At 55.3% G+C, this 26364-nt stretch overlaps 1 protein-coding gene and 1 long non-coding RNA gene across 4 annotated transcripts in view; one reads left to right on the forward strand and one right to left on the reverse strand.

Annotated features, from left to right (window-relative positions):
* The window catches only part of CTXND1 (cortexin domain containing 1), a 36910-nt gene that overhangs the window by 9574 nt on the left and 972 nt on the right, over positions 1-26364 (forward strand). For all 3 annotated transcript variants that reach the window (XR_015253004.1, XR_015253005.1, XM_086711752.1), the window contains exon 2: positions 25359-25522. The gene's annotated coding sequence lies outside the window, so the exon portion shown is untranslated. The remainder of the gene's footprint in view (positions 1-25358; positions 25523-26364) is intronic.
* On the reverse strand, positions 21461-26339 carry LOC147580511 (uncharacterized). The gene is made up of 2 exons (XR_015253006.1): positions 23993-26339; positions 21461-22039 (listed from the first exon to the last, which is right to left on the reverse strand). It is a non-coding gene; the product is annotated as an uncharacterized LOC147580511 (long non-coding RNA).

The raw sequence follows: 26364 nt of genomic DNA on the forward strand, positions 1-26364 counted from the left end.
CGATACAACCCACCCCGAGAGGTGGGGTCTCTGAGGCGTTACGTGAGGAGGAACAGAAAGCCACCAGGCCTCCCCACCGGTGACTGCTGAGCCAAGTGCAGTTTGGGACGGCCAGTGTCCGACGTCTGGACCGCGCCTTCCGGGTGCTCCGTCAGAGGCATTATCTACGCGTGAGGGGCAAGGAGAGAGACGCTTTTGCACCTGCAATTTTGTGGGAAAGGAAGGGCGATGATAAAGCGGAATAGTCTGGATTCTCCTAACCTGTCCCTACCCACCCAGCCCGACAGCGGAGCGCTAGCCTTTGGTCCCGGGCATCGGCTGCCGCCACTGGGCTCCACCCGCCCCAGCCCTCACCACCCACCCCGCTGTGCACGCCTGGCCTTCGGGGCTCCGGAGAGCATTCCAGAGTGCTCGCCACCGTGGCGGCGGGCAGGTGCGGGGCCCCCCTGGCCGGTAGCCTGCCTTGGTGCCATCCCTTGAAGACGTCTGACTTCGCGTTCACCCGGCCACAGCGGCTCCCAGGGCGGCCTCGCTGGCCGAGCCCACTGGATCGGTCCGGGTGGCGGTCAAGGGAGGTGGGCAAATGCACTGTGCTCGGCCTCCTTCCTGAGCGAGGAGGTTGAGAGCAGTCTGAGGGCTGGGCAGGTGGAAGCCGCGGCTCGGTGGCCACAGATCCAACGCCCTTGACCTTCCGGTCGGAAGGGGGCACCGCCAGCAGAGCTCCAGCTGCGCGTGGCCAAGCAGAAAGAGAGGCACCGCGTCGCCAGCTCGGAGAACCGTGCAAGAGCAGAAATGCTGAATTTTATGTAAACTCTACCAACGGCCGATTTTTAAAAATTAAAACAAAATTCCGCTTCAAGCCGTCGTGTGGGCCAAACGTAATGCGCCTGCCCGGTGCCGCAGAGGGGGGCCGCCTCGTGACCTTGGCATCGTGCGGTGGGGTATGAGGTCCCGCGGAGGCCCAGCCGAGACAACAGACCATTCGGGGCTGTTCTGGAGGGGCCGTGCCCTGGCCTCCCCTTCCTGCCCCGGGGCTGTCGGGACCCTGGGGCCTCCGTGCCAAGGCTTCCTGACGCTCCTGACTTCTTCCCCGGCCTCGCGGAGCCGCCCATGGGCCAGGGGAGTCCCTTCGGATCTCAGAGGTGTCTGCTGTGCCACCAAGTCCCCGAGGCACGGAGTGCGGGACCTCCTCGGGGCAGGCGCTCGCTCTGGGACCCCTCCCTGCCTCGAAGCAGAGGGGACGGGCACGCAGAGTGGCCATCTCTGTCTCTCTTTCGGGGCCCGAGCCTTCCAGGCCCTGAGCTCACTGAGCTCTCCGTCAGCAACGCTAGTCCCCGCTCGGGCCACCGCACGGGCCTGCTTCCGGAACAAAGAGCGTTAGACTACGAAGCAACGCACAGGGAGGCCCGGGGCCTCACTAGCAAGTGGGGGAGAAATGACTTTGGTGTTTCCACCCCTCCTTCCCCAGTCTGTGCTCGGCAGGCTTCCAGGAGGGGGCGCCGGGCTGGGTGACCGAACACCCTGATATTCTAGACGCCCTGGCTTTGCTTTTGCTGCGGGTGGAGGGGGCGGGTGGGTGCAGAGGCCCCCGACCCTACAGCCGCGAGGGCCTGTTCGGCCCCCAGACAGTGCACAAGCATGGGAGCCGAGCGGGACTTGCTGTCCTCACTGTGGGTGTCCACTGAGCGCCCACTGCCCGCTCTACCCGGACGGAGAAGGGGTGGCGAATTGGGGGGGGGGGTCCCTGCCCTCAAACTGGGAGGGGGAGGGGGAGGGGGAGGAGACGGGCTCCCGGCTGCTGAAGCTTCCTGTGTCTGAGCACAACTCACACTTGAGGCCGAGGGTCACAGCCGAAAGCGGGGGTCTTCACTTCAGATCAGAGGGGGTGATGTTTGAACTTGACCTGAAAGATTCCCTGAGGGGAGTCGGCTCTCCAGGCAGAGGGTGGGTCTGTGTGAACAAGGGCACGGAAGACAGGAAAAGCCCATATTGTCTTTGAGAAATAGGGTGATAGCATAATCCATGAGAAAAGAAGAAAAGAAGGTAGGAAGGGGAGAAGGGAGGAGGAGAGGGGAGGGAGGGAGGGGCGGGAGCCAAGGAAGAGGGGCAGGGGAGGGGAGGGAGGGGAAGGAGGGACAGGTGGCAGGGAGGTGAGGGGAGGGGAAGAATTGGAGGGTAGGAGGGGTAGGGGAGGGGAGGGAGGGGAGGGGAAAGAGAAGGGGGGGCAAGAGGGGAGGGAGAAGGGGGAGGGGAGGGGAGCAAAGACTCGTCCTCTGCCTGGAGTGCCCAGGGCCTTGGGAAGTCTGTCCTGTTCAAACAGGAATGCCTTTCCGGCAAATCCCCGCCTCCACCCAAAACCCACTGCCCCCAGAGTGGGGACACTTCTCCAAAGTCTGTGGGGGCTCCTCCCGCCATGGGCACCAGGGAGTGTGGGGGGCGGGGAGCCCTGGTACCCAGGGCGTTGCTGCCCACAGATGAGCTCTCAGCTCCCGCCTGCCCCTGTCAGCGGCCGTTGGCTGGGTCCTGACCTCGTGTCTTTGTTTCCAAAGCAGGGGCACCGTGACTCCGTCCCGAGTCCTCGGCGAGGGCACCTCGGGCGCACGCGGTGTGGCACAATGCCAGTGTCAGGATTCTGGGCACGGCAGCTGGCATTTGCTGTCTTTGGGCACTTTTCACCCCGCGGGGCTTGTCTCCCCGGCAGGATGCCCTCGGGGCCTGGCACACAGCAGGACAGAAAGGCAAGGAAGCCAGGTTTCTCCTGGGGACTTCTCTGTGTCCCCGCGTGTCCTTGACTTAGGATCCTGTGCTGCCTACAACAAAATAATGTCCCTCGTTAACGGCCGCCTGAGCTTTTATTCATTGGATCTGTTCTCATTTAAATGTGACATTTGCCACTGATTTTTCTGTCTTGTACAAAGTGTCTCCAATAAACAGATGCATTTTAAAGAGCTTCATTCAGTGAGTCAAGGAAACAAATTAGCTTCTAGAATCCCGTTCCCCTTAACAGATGTCTGGAAAGTTCTCAGCACTTCCGGAAGGAAGTCTTCACGGGGAGACTTTCCACTGATTCCGTTGCTGGGAGCTTGTCGTGTGCGAGAGGCAGGGATTGGCGGGCGGTGCGGCCTTACGTCGAGCGGGTGGTTCAGTCTAACATCGCGGGCTCGCGGGGCAGCTCGTGCGGGGATCCCAGCCACGACCCGGCCCGGGTCGCCTGGCGGGACAGGCACGGAAACGAGGAAGGTCTAGCAAGGGAGAACTTAGTCGCCCCCGGGGCAGGAGGACGGGCCAGACCCAGGCTTCATGAGCCCGAAAGTGTCTGCAGCACGGGAACCCTCCCTAACAAAGCAGGTCAAAGTTATGAAAACAAAACTAAGCATGAAAGTCAGTCTTTATTTAGAATGAGAAAATCTATCACAGCAAATTGCAAGCACTAAAATCATCTAAACATTCTTTAATTAAAAAAGAAAGAGGGGTGCCTGGGTGGCTCGGTTGATTAAGTGTCGGGCTCTCGATCTCGGCTCAGGTCATGATCTCAGGGTTCATGAGATCAAGCCCTGTGTCAGGCTCTGTGCCGACAGCTCAGAGCCTGGAGCCGGCCTGGGATTCTGTGTCTCTCTCTCTCTGCCCCTCCCCCACTCACGCGTGTGCTCTTTCCCTCTCCAAATAGATAAATACACTTAAGAATGTTTTTAAAGAGACCACAGGTGTCACAAAATTTATAAAAATATTAACTTTTAAAAAAATTAACCACTGACCCAGCTGCATAACATTTGATCTCTTTCTATTTCAACTAGTTTTATAAAATCATCCCTACAGAAAACAGAAGTCTTGTCAATCTTCCGGCAAAAGCCAAACTTTGGGTTTTGTTGGCTTCGTTTAGGAATGTTTTGGGGCGCCTGGGTGGCTCAGTCGGTTGGGCATCCGACTTCGGCTTAGGTCATGATCTCACGGTCCGTGAGTTCGAGCCCCCCGCTCTGTCTCTCTCTCTCAAAAATAAATAGACATTAAAAAAATTAAAACAAAACCACAAAACAAAAATGTTTAGTGATTTATTGCCCTGATCTCACAGGAGCAGCTTCCCAGTGTCAGGTGTCCAGAACCTGCCCTGCCCCCAGCCCTGTCCCCAGGAGGCCCGTCAATGCACTGAAGGCTGGGGGTCCCCCGTTGTCTGATGCGTGCCACCCTGCACAGGAGGCCTGCGGCCCCCGAGACAACCTGCTCATTTTGGAGCGAGGACAGCAGACCCCGTGGCTTGCTCAGGGTCCTTCGGCTTCTCCACAGCAGACTGGCTCCTGTCCCGAGGGACACCCCTTTCCTCTGTTTATGGGGGTGGAGGGGTGGGCGGGGAGCCCGGTGACGGCGACCCCCTTCCCGAGCCCTTGCAGAACCCACAGGCCGGCCCTGCGCGTCCAGAGGAGTCCCGCGGCTAGGAACTGCGGGGCCCCTGCGGCTGCCCGCCTTGGAGTTTCAGGGAGGTGAGTCACTCTCGGGGACAACCACGCCCGTGTGTCGCAGCTCACCCCTGCCACTCTGAGTTACTGGGGGGGGGAAGCAGTTTAGCCTCTGATCTCTGGGTGCAGGGACATGTTCCAAGGGGGATCAGGTCAGCATGGGGTGTCCCCTTGGCAGAGGGTACCCAGTGATTGGCTGTGTGATTGGCTGTGTTCTGGGGGAGCCGCCACCGAGAGCCCGGCAGGGTTTGCGGGCCGAAGGACAAGCGCAGCCCGCTTGGGGGACCGAGGCCCGCGAGGGGAGCCGTCCAATCAAACATAAAACAACAGCCGACATTTGCACCGCGTGTCTACTCTGTGTCGGGTACTGTGCTAAGCACTCTCGACGTCTGTCCCCATCTGTTGTCACAGATCCAGCAAGTTCATGGGGGAATCACTATCCCCAGTTTAAAGGCAAGGAAACCGAGACTTGGAAAAACTCTATCACCGTGTGGTGTCACACGCGTGGCGGGAATTTGAGCCTGGACGTTGTGTTCCGGGACGTGAGCTCAGCCACGTGGCTGTCCTAACAAGCGCGCGGAGTGCCGTCACCTGCTGTTTCCACGGGGGAGGGCGCTGGGCTTGAACTCCGCCGGGAAGACCTGGACGGCCCGCGCACTGACTATGAAAGGAGCTTCCTGCCGAGGCTGTTGGTTGTGTTTTGGGGGGGTGGGGCGGGCGCACAGTTAGCGGCACAGGTCCGGGGGGCCCTGTGCCCGAGGCCTCAGCGGGCTGAGAAGGGCGGCTTGAGAAAGAGCTGCTGTTCGGCCCTGCTCTGCGGGGCTCACGGCTCGCCTGCCCTCGCCCTCAACCCGATGTCATGGTCTGGACGACAAGGCTTGATATTTTTCCGTTTAAAAGCTCTGTGAAAGGCTGGTCGTCGGTGTTTACTAATGCAAGAGGTCAGCAATTATATAGGGCACAAATGAAATGGCAATCAAAGTAGAAACGTTAGGGGGCACCTGGGTGGCTCGGTCGGTGAAGCGTCCGACTTCGGCTCAGGTCATGATCTCACGGTTCGTGGGTTCGAGCCCCGCGTCAGGCTCTCTGTGCTGACAGCTCGGAGCCTGGAGCCTGCTTCGGATTCTGTGTCTCCCTCTGTATCTGCCCCGACCCTGCTCATGCTCTGTCTCTCTCTCTCTCTCTCTCTCAAAAATAAACATGAAAAATAAAAAAAGAAAGAAAGAAAGAAAGAAAGAAAGAAAGAAAGAAAGAAAGAAAGAAAGGTTAGCTTCATTTCCTAGAAATGTCTGGTCCGGTCTAGGACGAAGGGGAGCGTGTGACCCCTTGGACATCCAGGGAAGGGGGGGTGCCCGGAACCAGGCATCCCCCCTCCTGCTCCCACACTGCTCATCTGTCCCGCCACCACCCGAGCTCACAGCCTCGGCACCTCTCCGCTGGCCGACTGCACGTCTGGGCCTTCAATGTCGAGGTCAGATTCCACCCATTCCTGTAGCTTGACCGCCCCCACGCCCGTCCCTCCAAACACAGGAACTCGCGTTCCCCAGAACCCCCGTGGGTCCCCCTGCCCCCGGCCCACTGTGGCCCCAGAAGCCCCACATCCTCAGGCCCCTGAGAAAGGGAAGCGGCTCAGCCTGGTAACCATAGCAACCCCATTGCCACTGCTCCCGCCTGGGACCCTTCTCCAAACTAGAATTGTGCCCGGACACCAGCAGCCGCTGTCCTCACCGCGCGCAGACCCGCTCTCTTGTTGTAAGGTGGGAAATCTTCCCGCGAAACTTCGTGGGCTTTTCTCTTTCCCGTCCCCGGGTGTGCGAACTTCATCCGAAGCAACAGCCTGCCTGGGAGCGGGTCAGAATGCTCCAGCGGGCGTGCGGGAAGAAAGGCCATGCTAATAGTCGGTTCCTGACAATCAAAAATATGACTATGCAGCAGGATAATAGCCTTGCGAGTCAGGTTATTTTCTTGAGAAGAAATTTTCCAAGCTCCCCTATTTCCTTTTTTAGTTAGCATATCACAAACCGATGTAGAGGCATTGGCGCATAAATTTCTGCTGTGGCTTAGAGCTTTGCCCACGTCCTTAATGAGATGTTAGCTGCATTCGAGAAGGACGCGTTGGCCCAGGGGAAGGAATGAAAGGCCGGACGAACATGGCGGAGGCTGGTACAAGACAGGGTAGTGAGGTCTGTGTCTCCCGATTTTCTGTCTCCCAGCTGAGGCTTGGAGGGGCCAAGTGCGTCAGGTACATCGAGGGAACACTGAGGACCGGGGTCCTTGCCCCTTAGGGACTGAGAGAACGCCCTGTTGGAGACTGTGGGGCAGACACGGAGAGGTAGGGACCAGCCTCTGGAGCGGAATGACACTAGGTATCAATCCCAGGAACGTATCGCTCTAGATGTTTGGGAAATAAGTAATACACATTTATTTCCTATTTTTTTAATGTTTTTCTTTTTATTATTTCTGAGACGGAACATGAACAGGGGGAGGGGCAGAGAGAGAGGGACAGAGAATCTGAAGCAGGCTCTGTGCTGACCACAGTGAGCCCGACACAGGGCTCAAACTCGCAAATCATGAGATCATGACCTGAGCCGAAGTCGGACAATCAACCGACTGAGCCCCGCAGGTGCCCCAGCAAGACACTTTTAGGGGCGCCTGGGGGCTCAGTCAGTTGAGCATCCAACTTTGGGTCAGGTCGTGATCTCATGGGTCGTGGGTTCGAGCCCCGTGTCGGGCTCTGTGCTGACAGCTCGGAGCCTGGAGCCCGCTTCAGAGTCTGTGTCTTCCTCTCTCTCTGCCCCTCCCCCACTTGTGCTCTGTCTCTCTCTCTCTCTCTCTCAAAAATAAATCAACATTTAAAAAATAATTAAGAAATAGATACCACCCATGGGTCACAGAGAAATCACAACGTAAATTAGAAAGTACGTCGAGCCCACGTCGGAGCAGTACCATGGGGGAGGGTGTAGTTCTGTGTGTGTCAGTTGGGAGAGAAGGCAGGTCCAGCCTCAAGGGATGCACGCTTCCAACAGAGTCAACCAGAAAAAGAACGGCAAAGAAAACTCAAAGAAAACCAAAGGAAGGGCACAGGGAAGGTGAGGGTAGAAATCAATCCCATAGAAAGCCAATGTACAATAAAGCCTGGAGTGAGCTTTTTGAAACCATCAATGGGGGCGCCTGGGTGGCTCGGCGGTTGAACATCCAACTCTTGATGTCGGCTCAGGTCATGATCCCAGGGCCACGGGATTGAGCCTGGTGTCGGGCTCTGTGCTGACAGTGTGGAGCCTGCTTAGGACTCTCTCTCGTTCTCTCTCTGTCTCACTGACTCTCCCCTATTGGCTCTCTAAATAAATAAATAAACAAATAAATAGATAAATTTTGAGGAAAAGAAAATATCACTGAAACTCGTGAACCGGTGTAGAAAACGGAAAGAACGTGCAGGTTGCCCCCATCGGGACTCCCAAGGCATCGCTGCAGTGGATTCTCAAGACGTTGGAAAATGCTAAGAGAGAAGCATGAACAGGTTCTCGCAGGAAGTTGGACCATGGAGATAAAATGGACCCATTTCTTTGAAAACACGGCGTACCAGAAGCTGTGGCCCCGAGGTCCAGAGATGGGGGGCTCCTGGTTTCGTCTGTCGCCACCCACCCCACCCCCACCGGCCGGGCGTGCCGTCCGTGCACATGACGCGTCCTCCTCGGGAGCCTGGGGTTGCCTTCAGGTGCGTCGCTGAGTTGCTGGATCAGACGGAATTTGTTTTGTGTTTTGTGGTTGACACGGGGAAAGATGCCATAAACTCCGGGTGAATTCAGGGTGCCGCGTCTTCTCCGCGTGTCGGGGCTGGCGGCGTGGGTGGTTTTCAGGTCCGATGCCTCGTCTGCTTCCTGAGGGGACAAGAGACGTGCCCAAGTATGACTCTCAGGAAGTTAGGACCGCAGCCCTCGCCCGCATGCTGGAGGGAGCCGGGACTGACCCCCGCAGGCCCATCACGGCGGAAAGGCCGCTCAAAGAGAGCTGGGAAGCGGGCCTTTGGGATGAAATTGCTTGTTTACACAGAGAATGTCACCGCCGGCAGCGAAAATCCACACTGTCATCCGTTTTCTACCAAGGTCCCTGGGTGAGGACAGCTTTCGTATCTCGGACTGGGTGGAGATACATGTAAAAGAGACGTTTCAAACTATATATATGTATCCTTTGTACTCCTGTGCACCTGACCTTCTCCCCCAGCCGGCCCGACCGGCCTATGACCCGCTGCGCGGAGCGTGGCTCACTCAGCCTTGTCCCCTACTGGAATGTGTTCGTCAAGTCGGTATTGCTCTGGAAAGCCAGAAGGCCAAGGGAACACGGGATGTTCTGGCACAGGTGAATCTCCGTTGCACCGTCACGATCACAGAGTTCTGCGTCCTCCGGCGAGGACGCCCCCACACCCCCGTGTGGCCAGGTCGCAGCGCTGGGGGCCCCGGGACAGAAGGGGACTGTGACGTAGAGCAGGGCTCCTCAGACTCTCCAGCTGGCTCCCCCCCTGGGTTTCCAATCTGTCACAGACCCGCACACGGCTTTACTGTGCACGACCCACGCTCAGCACGGACCGTGTGACTCATACCCGGCTCGTCCGTGTCCCGTCCAAGGAGAGAGTCTGATAGCACCCACTGGATGCCACCGCAATGTCAAATTGCTCCGTAAGTTTCCTGACACTGCCTCTCAAGGTCTGTGCCTGCCCCGGGGCGCCCCAGCCATGTCAAGTGCAGACGTGGAGCACGCCTGTGGAGGAAACAGAGAGCCTGACTGTCCCCCTGGCCGAGGAGACTGTGGGAAGGAGAAAGGGGACAAGGAGAGTGAGGTTGTCAGGTGTCCCAGCCTCACACTAGTCTCGGGGTCTCACCTTACGGGCTTTCAAAACACCCGCTACATGTGAGGGGCTCACAAGTGTTGGCCCAGTGGCTCACTCTTGGGCTAACCCGAGGGAAGTTGTGGGACCCTCAGAGGAGCCCGCCCGGGGCACCATGTGCAGGAGAAATGGCACAGAGGTGACGTGATGGCGAGCCCGAGGCCGTGCCCCTCTGGGCACCCACACATCACTACGTGACGCAAACGTGAGAGGCGCAGAGGCCCGGGGTTGGGAGACAGGGAGCTCATGGTCGGGATCTGGAAACAGGCAAAGGGCCCACCCCCCGAAGGTCGGGGAGGGACCAGGCACGGCCCAGCGGTCACCCCTCCAGGGAGCGGAAGCCGGCATGGCCCCTGGGGACACCGAGTGGATCTGAGGACTGCCCGATGCTCGCGCACCTGGCCGTCTGCCTGGGGAGGAGGAGGAGGCCGGAGAGGAGGTGTGGAGGGAGAGCTTGCAGCTTGCAGAGTCAGGCTGTGGGGTCACCCCTGTGGGCCGGGAAGTCGGATGCAAATACTAACACGGGAAAGAGACATTTCAAAGCAGAACGACCCCGTCGGCCGTCAGGGTTGACCCAGTCAACGATCAGATCACACGCTGTCCAAAAACCATTTTTTTTGCCTAAGACCTTTTCTCTTTCGTTACTTTCTTTATTTAGCTCTAAGTGTCGTAGTGCAGTCTTACCAGTTTCAGGTGTGCAATGCAACGATTCCACAATTCTGTACCTAAAAACATTAAAAAATTTTACATCTCTTCGATTTACTTGTTCTTAGTAATTACACTGAGATTCCCCGTAAAAACCTCAAGAGACAAAAGTCGGCCACCCTCCTAATGGATTACTATTATTTTAAAAACATTTTGTCACGGATAACATCAGCTTATTTGAGTGTAAGCAAACCCAGGCAGCAAAAACATTTTAACGCTGATCAATTTAAAAGATAAACAGAAAACTTACTGGGTGGCTCAGTCGGTGAAGCGTCCGACTTCGGCTCAGGTCGTGATCTCACGGTTCGTGGGTTCGAGCCCCGCGTCGGGCTCTGTGCGGACAGCTCAGAGCCTGGAGCCTGCGTCGGACTCTGTGTCTCCCTCTCTCTGCCCCTCCCCCGCTCACACTTTCTCTCTCAAAAATAAATAACCTTAAAAGGAAAGTTAAAACAAATTAAAAGCATGAAGTGGGAGACGAGGTATCGATAAGTGTCCCGCTGCCCGCACAGCAGGTGCCTCTAAAGGGCATTCAACCTGCTGTGGGAAACAGACGTGCATTTTCGTGTCAAGTTTGCTGTGCTCGTGGTCGTTTTATGACATTAAGGAAGAAGCTGAAATTTAAAAGTCAGGGGCAACATGTAGGAACCGACGTATTTCACGAGACAGAAGTAAATCTTAAATACATCTGCCGTGTGCACTCAATAAATCTCAATAAACCACGAACCCTATGAATAAACTAGGAAGAACAAACCAGTTAACAGACAGACAAGCAAGGCGGTGGGGGTGGGGGGGGATCCCGGTCATTTAAAAATGATGAATCGACTGGTCATTTCCTTCCATCCGCTCTGTGTATCCCACTGAAATTACCAGGCGAAAAATAGATTTAAAATGCAGCCTCCGTGGGGCACCGTCGGGATTTCCGTAAGACAAGACGCCGGTGGCAGCAGACTGGCTATCAGTGCCCGAGCGCTCACCCCGGTGTCCAAGGCTGGCCCTACGGAGAGCGGGGTGTCACTGCCCCCAGCGGAGCACGGAAGGCGCAGGGTCGGAGCGCCAGGTGCCTGCGGCAGGGCTGGGGGACGCTGAGAATGTGCAGCGTGAGCGCCGGGCCGGGTCTCACCTGGGGCCACTTGCCTTCGCCACAGGGCCTCACGCACGGACTGCTTTGGAAATGAAGGAGAGGGTCTGTCCTCAGGGCAGAGGCAGGGAGGCCGAGGGGAGAGGGGTACTTGGGGCCACCACAGCAAACGCGCGTGGACAGGAAGACTACAAAAGTGCAGTTTTCTCTCTCTCGTTTTTTTCTTTTTTTTTGCCTTCCCTGGAATCGCTTCCCTATTTCCCCACAAGCATCTCTCCATCCTGACCCAGACACCCTCACAAGACCTCAAGAGCTGGGTCCGGAGGAGCGGACAGCAGAGGACCAACAAAGGGGCTATGACCGCCCCCCCACCCGCCACCAAAGGCCACAGGGAGCTGCCCGACCAGGCCGCCTTCCCGGTCCTTCTGTACCGACTGCACCTGGGGACTGGCTTCTGTGTCTTCCCCTGATGGCGGGGTGAGAGGAGGGGAGGGGGCGTTAATCTGCTTTGGCTTCTGGCCCAAACACCCCTGCGCTGACTCCCCATCAGTCCCCGTGCACCAGGGACTTCGCCGCCTGGCTGTTAGAGAAGGTGGATCAAACCAGTCGGCTGTGGAAGGACACCAGTCGGCTAGGGAAGCAGGCTCCAGGCTCCCAGCTGTCAGCACAGAGCCCGACGCATTTGGAATAAATGGCCTTTAATTAAGAAAAAAAAAAAAAAAGGCCATGAGGGAACAGGAGGAAAAATTAAATCTCAGTGGCGGTACCCAGGAAGACGGATTTTATGAAGTGTTAAAATGCCAGTCCATACAAGAACAAGCTACTCTGACCTAACAACCACGTGAGAAGAGGGGAAAACGTCTGAGATTCAAAGCTCTGTGGACAAAACAGAAGGATAAACGGGGGCCGCGAGTAGCGGGAAACCCGGCTGAAACAACGGAGGGACCCTTCAAGGTTAGCGGTGTGGGGAAAAGGACAACCTATAAGAGAAAAACAGGCCTGGCACAGGGAGTCCCAAGACTCAGTGTCTGTGTCATAAGACCAGAAAGGTAGACCCAAGAGGATATTGAAAAGAAAAAAATAGACAAAATTTCTTGGAGCTGAAGAAAGTCTTGACGTTCTAGATCAAGAGGGTTCACCATTGGGGCGCCTGGGTGGCTCAGTCGGTTGAGCGTCGGACTTCGGCTCGGGTCATGATCTCGTGGTCTGTGGGTTCGGGCCCCGCGTCGGGCTCTGTGCTGACAGCTGGGAGCCTGGAGCCTGCTTCGGATTCTGTGTCTCCCTCTCTCTCTGTCTGCCCCTCCCTCACTCATGCTCTGTCTGTCTCTCTCTCTCTCTCTCAAAAATAAATAAGCATTAAAAAATTTTTAAAAATCCAGCCACGTATTTGTCAGAAGATAATATACCAAGTAGGATTTGTTCCAGGATATAAATTTGGTTCCACGTGAAGATCTATTGAGAGACAAAGGAGAAAAACACGTGTATATTTTGGGAAACCCTGGCCATTGTTAGATTCCTAGAACTAACGAAAAGAGCTAAATTTACCGCGTGGGCCACATTGGTGCCGTGTGTCAGGCACTGTGCTAGGAGCTTCACGCACTTTGTTCAATTCTCACAGCGACCCTGTGGGGCCCCGTATCATTATCGTCCCGTTTTCTATGTAAGGTACTAAGTGTATCGTCCCACTTTGTCCTTAACTGGGTGGGAGCTTTTAACCAGAAAGCCGCAGCCAACATCCCAATTGGAGAATCGGAGTCCAACCCCTTGTCCGTGTGGATCTGCACCGGGCCTCACCCCTGGCAGTCTTGTCTCGTTTCCTACGTGTTTCCTTAATTCCCCAAGGACTGTGCTACTGTGCAGCCCATCGCCGAACAGAGGCCCAGCTCATCGTTGCCACAGACTGAAACACGAGATGAGTTTTCTCCCTCATGTCCTGGCACCGGAGCTGCCTTCTGCCACCGGAAGGGACTCAAGGACAGACCAGAGTCTAGTGGGAGGTACCCGGGGTGACGACAAGGCGTGCACTCACCCACCACCGGAACTCAAGGGCTCGGGGCCCGTCGGGGGGACCCCGGATCGGATCACCTGCCTCTCCGAGCTTCGGTCTCCTGATTCTGCCTGCGGGCACCGGATCGGGTGACCGAAGAAGTCTTTGCCTCTGATTCTGTGTCGAGACCGCTGATCCAAAAACCAAGGCTCTGATGACTTCCGCAATCGCGGTGAGTAGCTGTCGGCCAGCAGCCCCCCGCTGCGGGTGAACGTCTCAATTCAGGCTGGGAACATACGAAGCGTGTTCTTTGGAAAAGAGACATCTCTTCCCTCGTTCTCAAGACTGCAGGCTTTTGTCCGTCCGCCCTGCAGACACAGGAAACCAAGCTGTCTAGCTTGAGGAGGGGACTTTCATTAATTTGGGGGACATACTATCAAAACAAAGTGTCCCTTTTTGCCACATGCCGAGTAGACACAGAGACAGGAAACGCGTGCCCCGGGCAGGTTGGTGGAGCCCCCGCCCCGGAGAGCTGGAGCACAGTCTTCAGAGTTTTGTGATGAAAGCGGAGACGAAGGCCGACATTTCAAAGGGCCATGTTGGGGGCGCCTGGGTGGCTCAGTCGGTTGAGCGTCCGACTTCAGCTCAGGTCACCATCTCGCGGTCCATGGGTTCGAGCCCCGCGTCGGGCTCTGGGCTGATGGCTCGGAGCCTGGAGCCTGCTTCCGATTCTGTGTCTCCCTCTCTCTGACCCTCCCCCGTTCATGCTCTGTCTCTCTCTGTCTCAAAAATAAATAAACGTTAAAAAAAAAATTTAAAAAAATAAATAAATAAAAATAAAAGGGCCACGTCGGTTCTGTGACGCAGGACATCCAGAAAGGTGGAAATTTAGCACCAGCGCTGATGACAGAGCTTGGGAGATGCCGGGAGAGGCTGGCATAGTTGCACGAGGAGCCTGGGAGCCCCAGGAAGGGAAATGGGTCCAGTCTCTACCCCCTTTCCCACCAGGATTCGAGTGAGAGAAACCTTCAGCAGTTCACGGTTTTCCTAAATGACGACACGGCCCCTGACATAAAACCACCATGGGGATGAAGGCATTAGGCTTGGGGGCAGGACCAGGAGTCGGGTTATCTTGAGAGACGAATGGTTCCAGTCCCTGGTGCTGTGGCCCCTGGGCCAGTCCCAGGTGGTCATCCTGGAGGCCAGCTTGTGCCCCAGGAACATGGCCCACGTGTGTGGGTGAACCCAGAGACTCCTGGCAGAACTCTGAGGAATGCTGGGAAACTCCCTCGCAGGACCACCTGAGCGGAAGGAGCTGTTACCACGGGGACCGGAGTGGACTCCGCTGTCTACCAGCTTCCCGGTGCTGTGGCCTCCTTTGGCCTCAAGGGGACTCTCCATCTGGAAGGCATGAGCAGACTAGCCCTTTGGTCATAAGCAAGCACCCTGGGGACTTCTTAATCGCAAGAAACATACTCCAAGTAGATGATGCTGGAGCTTGAGCATTCGAGAGGAGTGTTCCCAGGACATGTGTCGTTCTGCAGCCCCTGCGTGGCCAGGAGGAACATAAATATACAGGGGAGAAGCCGCCAGGCCCCCCCCAGCTCTCAGGACAAGAAAAGGTGCCCCCACCCCGGGGAGCCCCAGGTACGCCACGATGCCCATGCAGACCACGGACTTGGCCTTGCCCTGGCCGCTGCACACCAGCCCAACCTGGGCCAAACAGACAACTGTCGACAAATCCCTGTGGTGGTTGTGTCGTTTGGGCTTCTCTACATCTTGGGTGAGTTTTGACCACTCTCGTTCTAGAAAACAGATCATTGACTTTTTACACGCAGTGGCGAGTTTCACAAAGCGCTGCCTGGTGTCTGTAACCTTCTTATCTGTGCTTAGATCCGTTTCCTGAAGATTCGCATGTGCCCTTTCTCTTTTTTTCCCGGAATAAACTTACCAGACGTGTGTCCAAGTTCGAACTATTTCAGAGATTTCTTCATGGCTTATTTTTAATTCAGCTGGTTTTCTGTTTTGCGAGTTATTCGTTTTTCCTCTTAATTCTACTAATCTCATCTTCTGGATTTTCTCGAGGCTGTTTATATAACTGCTTCAGCGGATGCCTTGTTTCACTGAATCTCATTTTTTTGTTTCATAATAATGAAAGGTACGATCTTTCCCCTGCATGTAGTGAACAGCTCTTGTCCCCCTCACCCTGTACATTTTAATAGGTGCTATGCTCATTAGAATGATTTTCTGAGTATTTTGTAATTGCAGCTTAATTTTTTAGCAAACTCAGTAATTATATATTTTTTAAAATTTTCTTAATGTTTATTTTTTGAGAGAGAGAGAGAGAGAGAGAGAGAGACAGAGTGTGAGCGGGGGAGGGGCAGAGAGAGAGAGGGAGACACAGAATCCGAAGCTCCAGGTTCTAAGCTGTCACCACAGAGCCCGACGTGGGGCTTGAACCCACAAACTGTGAGATCATGACCTGAGCCCAAGTCGGTCGCTTGACTGAGCCACCCAGGCGCCCCTCGGTAATTACCTTTTTAATGTTATTTAAGTCAAATGGCTTGGTGGTTTGTTAGTTTGCTTAATTTTTGGTGGTCAGAAAACAGCCTATAAAAATTCCGCTTAAAATTTTTTTTTGTAATATTTATTTATTTTTGAGACAGAGAGCAAGCAGAAGGGCAGAGAGAGAGAGGGAGAATTGCAATCTGAGCCGTCAGCACAGCCCCACGCGGGGCTCAATCTCACGAACCGTGAGATCATGACTGGAGCTGAAAGCAAGAGTCAGGCGCTCAACCGAGTCACCCAGGCGCTCCCCCCAAATTCCACTTTTTAAAACGTACCCGTTTTTCTTTGTAGCCCTATATTAAATCAATTTTATAAGTGTTCCGTGGATATTTGAAAATAACATGTATTTTGAAAACGTGCGTTTTGAAAAGCGTGTACTCGAAAATAACACGTCGGCCATCAAAATGTCTATTCAGCTTATCAGCCATACTGCTCACACATTTCCTCTCATTCCACCACTGTTATTTTAAATGTTTAAACACATCTGAACGTGTGATTTTCTATCAATATTAAAATAATACTTATTGGCCTGCCCAGATAATATAAAAAATGGCTCGTGCTCTAATTTCCTTCCACTTCCCCCCACTAACTTTCATTGAAATAATATGGAATTCTAGATACAAATTATATTGATAAAGCCTTTAGATTATGTAAGTTTTATTTAAAAAAATTATTTTTGGGGCGCCTGGGTGGCGCAGTCGGTTAAGCGTCCGACTTCAGCCAGGTCACGATCTCGCGGTCCGTGAGTTCGAGCCCCGCGTCGGGCTCTGGGCTGATGGCTCAGAGCCTGGAGCCTGTTTCCGATTCTGTGTCTCCCTCTCTCTCTGCCCCTCCCCCGTTCATGCTCTCTCTCTGCCCCAAAAATAAATAAACGTTGAAAAAAAAAATTTTTTTTTAATTATTTTTAACATTTGCGTCGCCGTGTATCTGCCTGTATTACAGTTGTCTATGCTGTAGATTATTGCCTTGCTGGTTTTAATCTTCTCTTCCTGGTTTCCTCCCCTTGGATTCTTCACTTTGGCTCCTTTCGTGGTGCAAAAGGTGCGTCTTAAAGCCGTTTTGTTTTGCTTGAAGGGCTGGAAGATAACTTGCATTCGCTTGTTTTTCTTTACTTGTGGGATAAGAAAATTTCTCGTTAATTCCCAGGAAGCTTGGAAATATCAGAGGCACCGAGCGGAGCAGAGTGTGGACAGGACCCTGACCTCCTGCCCCAGAGGTCGGGGTTGTCTGGGGCCAGGTGTGGGCTGGAGCCGTGCTGTGGAAGGCACAGATGGGGCCGCTGTGGGGAGGGCCTCAGGGGATGCTGTCGCCCGTGGGGACAAAGCTCAGGCCAGACGGGGACACAGAGTGAGGGACAGATGAACCAGAGCAGCTCTCGCCCAGCACAGCAGACGTCAGGTGGCCCGGACCCCACATCCGCATTTGCACGCTGAAGTCATGTGCCGAACACGGGTGCTGACAAACAGAGGGGGCCCCGAAGCAAGCTGAATCCAGGCAGGCACAGGTCCGAATGTGGGGGTCCCCCCGAACGTGGGGGGATACCCGAGAGGTAAAACAGACAGCGGGCAGGCTCGGAGCAGATCGGGAGTAACTGAAAGCCTGCAAGGTATGTTCTGTCCTGTGCTCACGGGCGAAGGGAAGACGTGGCCTGGAAAAGGACCCCCAGGACACCCCCATCTTACAGGCAAGGGGACTGGGACTGAATGGGGCAATGTCTTCCGGGGGCTATGCTAGTCAACAGTGAGTCTCCGGAGTCTGAGTTTTCCCGTGACGTCGCACTGCCTCACGCAGCATTCTGGAGAAGTGTGGTGCTACCCTTGGCTTTTTGGTGATTTTCAAGGTGTTTTATGTTGGAGAGCGATTGTATTTTATCTTTTATTTTATTTTATCTTATTTTTTAAGTTTATTTATTTATTTTGAGAGAGACAGTGTTGAGCAAGTGGGGGAGGGGGCAGAGAGAGAGGGAGAGAGAGAATCCCACCCACAGCGGGGCTCGATCTCATGAACCGTGAGATCATGACGTGAGCCGAAATCAAGAGTCAGATGCTTAAGGGACTGAGCCACCCAGGCGCCCCTGGAGAGTGATTTTGTGAGGAAGAGAAGTTCACTAGGGTCACTTCAAAACACAGATCTTTTAGTGGAAAGACAAGAATGGCCTTGCCCTGTCCCCTCCCATTGTGTCTTGGGGTGCCGGCCGACGTCCTTGCTCTGGCCTCTCGCTGCTGTGGTGCATGGTGGGTCAGCAGGCGGGGAAGAGCTGGGGCTTCTGGAGCCAGGGCCCATGCCTCAGTTTCCCCACCACGGCAGCTCTCCACGTCTTTGTGCGATGTCTTCCCCCCACCCCTCTCCCCAGCTGTATGGCTGCCTCGTCTGACTGCATCGGCGCCCAAGCCGGTATACACGTTCCCCCTCGTTTTGGCTTTCAGTTCCCTTTTAAGGAAGCTTATTTTTCTGACAGCCTGCTCGTGAGTCACCCCTCGTCCAGTAGCCAGACATCGTGTTCTTGTGTGCCCTTGGTTGGTTGGTTTCCGGTTCTCCAATCATGGGGAAAGAAGGCAAAAATAGCTTTATGCCTTTTAGAGACCGGATGTCAGAATCAAAAGGATTGTGACTTCCTCTTGCCTGTGCACAAAATTGCTGCAAGCCCGGGTGTTTTGGAACCACATAATTGCAGGCTGCTCCAGTCCTGGAGGTCAGAAGTCCAAAATGAGTCTGGGGCGGGGGGCAGGAATTGAGGCTGGTTCTTTCCGGTGGCTTCTGGGAGAGCCCATTCTTGGCCCCATCGCCCCCTCTCTGCTTCCACGGCCACGTTTCCTTCCCCGCTACAGTCAAGAGCTGCCCCCGCGTCGCTCTCGCAAGGACAACTGTGATTCCGTGCGGCCCGGGAAACCCAGGAGAATCCCCCCATCTCGAGACCCTTAACTCAATCACATCTGCAAAGTTTGTTTTGCTACTTAAGGTGACATTTGCAGGTCCCAAAGATTCGCTATGGATTTTTTGCGGGGCCGTTACTCAGCCTCCTGCAGCCCACTCTCTGGCCTCCAAAGATTCCAGTCCATCCTCTATGTGTTCATCCCATTCCAACCCATTACACCATCAACCCGAACCCAAAATCTTTTCTCGACTGTCTAAGTTAGGTGTTGGTGATATTCTGCATATGATCTATCCTGGGGCAAATCCCTTTCTACCTGTGGGGACCCAGAAAATGAGTTATCCGCTCCAACAATACACTGGTGGGACAGGCACAGGATAACAGTTACACACATTTCCATTTCAAAAGAGAAAACGAATTAAAGAAAGGAGCCGTTTTAAAACTCCACCAGGAAAGCCATTCGTTTTCAGGGCCTGGGAATAATCTGTAGCCGTCTGGGCCCAGGCCCTTGCCCTAAGGATCATCCTTCTGTGTTCCTGAAGGGTGGGACACGTTGATGGCAACTGTCCCTACCAGCCTGTGTTCTGCTTGTAGAAGTTTGAGAGCCCAGCAGCCACCTTTCATGCAATCTCTTCTCTGTCCTTTTCGGCCCACGCTGGTAGCGTTTCTACTGGTATAATAGCCTCAAAGCCTGTGTGTATTGCCCATGTGTGTCACAGGGCTTCTCCCTACTCCACGGGACAGTCTTCCAAAGGTCTTTTCTGGAGGATGTCATTTCTGTTCCTGGCTTCTGCTGAGATGGCTGGGGGAATCCCAGAGCCACCCAGCTAATCTGTACGGCACTGGCAGAAGGCGGTCCGGTCCCACCCCCGGCGCCTCCCGTCCAGCACACGCTTTCCTGACAGCGAATGTCCTGATGGTAGCGTCTTCTGCAATCTGGATGGGCGGAGGGCCCTTGAGGGCACGGGTGTCGTAAGCTCCCGGGGACGCCCAGCTCTCTGCACGCACGGGAGGGAGCAGCTGCAGTAACCCCAGGGCTGGCTGGTAAGAAACCGTAGATGTGAGCTGCCGGGAGCAAGCCGCGCGGAGGCTGGGAGCTGAGCTCGCTGCATGAAGGGAACCCCAGATCCGAGGGACACCAGCCGCAGCAGCATCTATCATGGAATGACACAGCAGAACCGTGCGAGGGCTCATCAAGGCACGGCGCGGTGACGAGGCATGCTCTTGGCAGACGTGTTCTCTTGCCTTTTATCCAAAACACCGCTGCTTCATTCTGCCTCCTTGTTCTGGAAGGTTCCTTAGAGATTAGAGAGGTTTCAATATTGGAAGGCCTTGCTGACGATGCGGAATCTGCTTGGGATTCTCTCGCTCTCGCTCTGTCCCTCCCCGCTTTCGCGCACTCTGTTTCTAAGTGAACGGATGAATATCGGGAGACAAGTCGTAACCACAATATTGCATGGATCCTATCCCCTCCACGCCTCTCGTCCATCTGGAAGATGTCACCGTCTTAATCATCTCTGAACACGCACCCATCCCTCCCTCTGACCGGTCTGCTAATCCCCCTGACAGAGGAGGGAGGCCACCAAGTAGAGGCACGCAGGACAATGTGATTGGTGTGAGGTTAAGACACCGGATGACTGCTCTGTCCTGAGCACACGCCGTGCATGTAACCCGTCTGCCATCTGGGGACGTGACCCTGACTCGGCTTTCCCAATGGCTCTTTCCCGGTGGCTCTTTCCCAATGGCTCTTCTATTTACAGAAGCGGCTGGTGCTGGCACGTGAGCAGCTCCCATCCGCGTATCTGCATGAGCTCCCCGAGTCCGCACGGCCCGCCGTTTCTCCCCACAACAATAAGTGGCTGTTGCAGTCACCCCGTCCTCCTACTATCGGTGTCTGTGGGACCACAGCCAGACACTGGTCCTCATCTTCCGGACATCTACCAACCCCCCGCAGGGTGCGGGCCCGGCCCGGCCCCAGGCCTCCCTGTGCCCCCCAGACTCGGACCCTTCCCCGGGGAACTCATACGTGGCCACGGACCGAATTGTGCCCCCCGCCCCCAAATTCATTTGTTGGAGTCCTGACACCCAGTGTGATGAGAGAGGGCTTTCAGGAGATCAGATGAGTTCGTAAAGGTCAGGGTCCTACTCTGATAAGACGGTGGCCTTACACAGAGAAGAGAGAGCGGTCTCCTTCTCTTTGCGCGCACACACTGAGGCAGGGCCGCCGTGACAAGGTGACCATCTACAAACCAGGAAGAAACAAACCCGCCAGATCCTCCCCCGGGACTTCCAGCCTCCAGAACTGGGAGAAGCTGGCATTCCGTTGCTCGCGTCCCCCCCAGCGGACGAAGACACACACGGGCGCAGAGACGAAGAAACCCACCGGCCCAGACAGCGAGGCCTGAGTGTTTCACCCCAGCCCCGGGCTGGGACACGAATGTACACGCGAATCGCGGATCTGTGTACCCTTGTTGCTAGTTTTCCGTGAAGCCCCGACTGAGATACTTACTTCCAGGTTCCATATTTGGACCGTGGCATTTGGGCAGGACTCGCCTCCATTTGGAGCCACTAGCCCGCCATCCCAAGACCGCGCGCTGGGCTAAGTGTGCCGGGAAGCCCAGAGCCATTTCCCTGGAGGCTCATTCCCACCCAGAATCCCTGACTGAAGCCGGTTCACCTCCCGCCTCCCCAAGAAGGTGGCAGATGGACCCCTTGGCTGGTGCAGGCTCCATGCTCAAGGACAACTCCGTGATGCTGGGGACCCCTGAGCGGGCCTCCGGGGGGGCCGGCTCCTCAGCTCCCATAGCACGGCTGAGCTCTGCGTTCCACTCTCTCTTGGGTGTCGTGTCCTCTCTCTGAAATGGAGCCGGAGGGAACGCGCCTGCCCGGTAATTAAGGTTAATGAGCACACTCCATCTGGAGGGCGGAAAGGCGAATCTGTTTTTCTGAGTGCACATCCTTGGCGTTCATCCCAGCCAGAAGGATCCAGAAAACACAGATAATCTGGGGCATGCTGCAAGGTTCTAGAGCCCCTTGTCCCGGCCCCAGACAAGACAGAGGTGGTCCAAAGGCATCCTCTCCGAAGTCTGACCTCTACAACCTATGCAGGGTGTCTGATGAGAACTTACGGCAGATCCTGGGCCTGGGATCGCAGAGTCTGTGTCTGAGGCCAGACCGAGTCCTGTTGTGAGCGTCCGGCACATCCCTCCTTCCCTGAGAGCCCCCCAGAGCCCACGGCACAGGCCTGGCCGGGCCAGAAAGGCGGGCTGGCTCCAAGTTCAGCTCTCACTGCTCTGAGACTCCGAGAGAACTCCTGCTCCCCATATTCCAGTCTCTTTGCGTGTGAGATAGATGTGTTTTCAGGGTACGGTTCAAGGAACTCTAGGATTTCTGTGGACGCGTGGAAAGGAAGAGGCACACCACCCTCAAGGTAGTGTTTCTGCAGGGTAGCTGGATTGCTTCTGTGGGTTAGCGGTTGCAGGAGACGGGTGTACTTCTGGGGGGAAAAGACAAAGCAAATATGCTCAGGTAATAGGGTACAGATTCTGCATGATGGGATGTAGGCACTAATTACAACATCGTTTGCACTTGTCTGAAACCTCCAGAACAATTAAAGCAGGAGCGGGTCTTGGCCGAGCCGTGAGCAGGGCACCAACCTCCCGCCCCCGACACGTGCGTGCATCCATATCGACCTTCAAAGGTTCTTTTTACTTCCCATGAACTATGTCATATTTGAAGGACTGGTCCTCCACTCTTTCACTTGGCAAAATTTCTTGGCCCTCGTTTGTGTGTGTGTGTGTGCACGCGCTCCTTTTCAACGGCCTCGGAGTATTTGGCGACACAGATTCAGACCGTGATGGCGGTGACCACTGCAATACTGACGTTTGCTTTGTTGTCCCTTTTTTACCGTCCCCACAATGCTGCAACAATGACCATCTTTCGAAATCCCGGCGCAAAGGAGCAGGAGAACTCTGACCAGGCACAGGCGTCCTCCCTGCCAGGCCGGGGCTCCCGCGGAATCACGAGTGGCCGTCAGCTAACCACCAGCGCCGTTAGGTTTCCTGCCCTCGCAGAGATTCAAACATCAGCGGCTGGATAATTCTGAGCAGTTCACCTCACACGCTACTCGCCTGTCTCAAGGCCCTGAAGACGAAATCTAGAATTCAAGGCATGCCAACAAGAAACAGCCCAGGGAAACTCCAGCCTCTCGATCTAGAACCCTGGAGCGCCAGACCGCAGAAGTGTTGTCAAAGCAGACGTGGTCACTAGCCTGGTTAATGAGACGTGGACCCCAGCTGAGTGAGGTCAGCTCCATATTGGATTAGCTCACCTGCCTAAATTCTAGCTGCTTCCCAGAGAAAGCGGTAAGCCTCCTGTACCCGAGGGTAATGCCATCCGGAGCCACGACAATTGTTCTATCAGTGCTTGGCATCCCAGTGAAATTTCTATCATAGATGTATCAAGACATCAACAGAGGCGCCTGGGTGGTTCAGTCTTAAGGTTAAGCAGCCGACTCCTGATTTCGGCTCAGGTTGTAATCTCACACTTTCTGAGTTCGAGCCCCGCATGGGGCTCTGTGCTCACAGCACAGAGCCTGCTTCGGATCCTTTGTCTTTCCGCCCCTCCCACGTTCTCTCTCTCTCTCAAAACTGAATAAATGTTAAAAACAATTAAAAAGAAAAAAAGAAACTGGACCAAAAGAAAGAAAAAACTGTACAAGCAAACCCACGGATGACCCAGACATTAGAGTTATCAGATGCGGTCTTTAAAAAATAGTGATGAGTTGTGTTCAAGATAGTAGCTAACAAGGTGGAAAATCCCACTGGAGAGCTGGAACATTTTTTTAAAGGTTCACATGGAAATTATACAACTGAAAAGTATGGCTTAAATGAACATTTGAATAGATAGATAGATCTAGCAGCTAATTGGATATAGCAGGAGAGAAGATTAGCGGACCAGAAGCTGGTTTGGTAGAAAGCATTCAGACAGGGGCGCCTGGGTGGCTCAGTCAGTTGAGCGGCCGACTTCGGCTCAGGTCATGATCTCACGGTCTGTGAGTTCAAGCCCTGCGTCGGGCTCTGTGCTGACAGCTCGGAGCCTGAAGCCTGTTTCAGATTCTGTGTCTCCCTCTCTCTGCCCCTCCCCCGTTCATGCTCTGTCTCTCTCTGTCTCAAAAATAAATAAACGTTAAAAAAATTAAAAAAAAAAAGAAAGAAAGCATTCAGACAGCAGCTTAAGAAGAAAAACAAACACAGAAATAAAGTGTAACAGACAAATTGACATAACGAAAAGGCCTACGTGTACTTGGAGAGCCAGAAAGGGGAAAGAGAGAACAGGACAGACGAGTGTTTGAAGAGGGGAATACAGAGAAAACCATGCCCAGACCATCCACAGGGAACCAAAGACAGAAGGAAGATCTTTAAGGCAGTCAGAGACACAGGCACATTACTTTCAAAGAAGCCAACAGGTAAGACCGAAGGGAGTATTGTCCCCACGAGCCCTTCCTTCCTGAGAGTCGTGCTGGAGAACATCTGTGCTGATGGGCAACCCCAGCCGCAGGCCCAGGTGAGCACTGAATGTGTCGAACCGGAAAACGCAGATTAAAAAACAGTATGGAAGGGTGAGATAACAGAACTGGCTACAATGTAAAGAACAGGGAAAGAAGGTGGAAATTGGGATGAGCTCCCCAATTCCTTCACCTGTAATGACTGGGAATGAAAGGACATCGAACGTTGACAGTTCAGTTACAGAAACGTAAGCACAGCCAAGAACAGAGAAACAACCAAGGGCTAATACTAGTCACGAAAATCGGGCGGAGGAAGACAACGGAGACACAGGAGTAGGATTCAGGAATAAAGGAAAAGTCACAAATAGGAAATAAAAATCAGACGAACAAATAAAATATTAATCTCAACTCTGTGCTTCCACGGTCAAGAGAGAGACCAAAAATCCGAGAGAAAAACGGGTAAGAGGTAACAACAGACTAGAATAGCAGCGATCCGGCGATTTGGCTCTGGATCTACGCACCTCAAGGCATCGAAGCGGGGCCCCCAGGAGACACCCGCGCGCACAGATTCGCAGCAGCATCGTCCGCAACGGCCAAGGGCTGGAAGCAGCCCACCTACCCATCCGTGGAGGAACGGAGCGGAATATTACCCAGCTTAGCAAGGAAGGAAGGCCCGACGGCTGCCACAGCACGGATGAGCCTGGTGGACAAGATGCCGACTGAAGTGAGCCGCCAGAAAGGGACAGAGGCTGCAGCATCCACTCCCGTGAGGTCCCGAGAGGAGCCAAGTGCACGGAGACAGAAAGGAGGTGGTGGGTGCCCGGGGGCCAGCTGTTTAATGGCGACCGAGTTTCAGTTTTGCAGGATGAAGACTTCAGGAGGCGGACGATGGGGCTGGTGGGTGGCCCAACGCTGCCAGTGTCCTTAGTCCCCTGAAATGCACACCGTGGAAAATCTTACGTGATGTATACTTTACGAGAAATTGTAAAATGCTGTAATTTTTATTTATTAATAAATGCTTCACGCCCAGCACGGAGCCCAACGTGGGCTTGAACTCATGACCCCGGGATCGAGACCTGAGCTGAGATCAAGAGTCAGAGGCTTAACCGACGGAGCCACCCAGGCGCCCCTGAAACGCTATAGCTTTTGAAAGAAAGAAGGAGATTGAAAAAGCAGCACTAGAATAAAGCGTTGGGCCCCGGCACCGTGCCCGGTGAAGAGCCACCGGGTCAGCCCTTCCTGCCAGACCAGGTGGTGCCGGGGCCGCGTGTCCCAGGAGGTGACGGGCTCTCGTCCTCTTCTGTTGCAGCTGCCGCCCGCACAGGTGCCTCCTCCTGAGTGAAAGGCCACCGTTGTCGCTGGCTCCCCGCGGTCACGTCCGGCCACCCACCCCCCCGCCCTCCCAGAGCAGCCTGACCCAGAGTGCGGGCCACCCGGCAGCCCTTCTGACGTGGTGACCGCTCCGACCGGCAGGTCAGTGCCCTCTGGGGACGGGGGGAATCTGAGCGAGGGGGAAGAACGGTCACCGGCGGTGATGGATATGCCGGGACCCGCCGGCCCGAGGCTCACCTCCGTGTGGTCCTGAAGTCCGGAGGGACGGGGGAGACTGGTCCCCACTCTGCCTCCCGCCAGCGGAGGGAGAGGCCTGCGGAGGCCACGTGTGCGGGGACAGCAGCCCTGCCCCGGGGAGACCCCCTTCATCAGAGCACGGCCCCCCCGCCCCGGGGGCCAGGGACCACGGAGCGCATCCCCACCTGAGACACGGCCTGACCGCGCTGGCCTCGTCACCGCCCGCAGCAGGGAGGTGAAGGCGTGCGGGACAGACATTCCCCGCAAGGCGGGTCCCTGTGATCGCCCAACCGGGTCTTCTGACGACCCCTGTGGCTTCCGCCCCTGTCCCTCGGTGGGGGGAGGGCGCAGACCCTCCGTGGGACCCCGTCCGGCACAGGGGCTCCTGTGCGGTCCGTCCATACGTTCCGTTCAACATTCCGCTGCCAAACGGCTTCTGCTGCTGCAGCGAACGCACTCGTGACCTCGTTCCTGCACCGCTCTGAGCACCCCGGGTCGGCGCCGGGCAGACCCAGAGGCGTCATGATATCGCCCTCCCCGGGGCCGGGCGGCAGGGACAAGTGCGGGAGCTCCGTCCTCGGTCACCTGTCCCCGCTGCCCGGGCGGCACAGGCCCCGCCACAGACCGCGGTCGCCCGCGAGGTTGGCCTTTGGGTCCCGGGGAGGATGCGTGTGTCCCGGGCCCCTCACGCCCTCAGGAGGGGCCGGGCGGCGAGGGGTCGCTCCAGGGGCATGACCCCCCCGCCC

Source organism: Puma concolor, chromosome B3 (genome assembly GCF_028749965.1).
Source record: "Puma concolor isolate L17-30 chromosome B3, mPumCon1.1.hap2, whole genome shotgun sequence".
In the NCBI taxonomy this organism is placed as follows: Eukaryota; Metazoa; Chordata; class Mammalia; order Carnivora; family Felidae; genus Puma; species Puma concolor.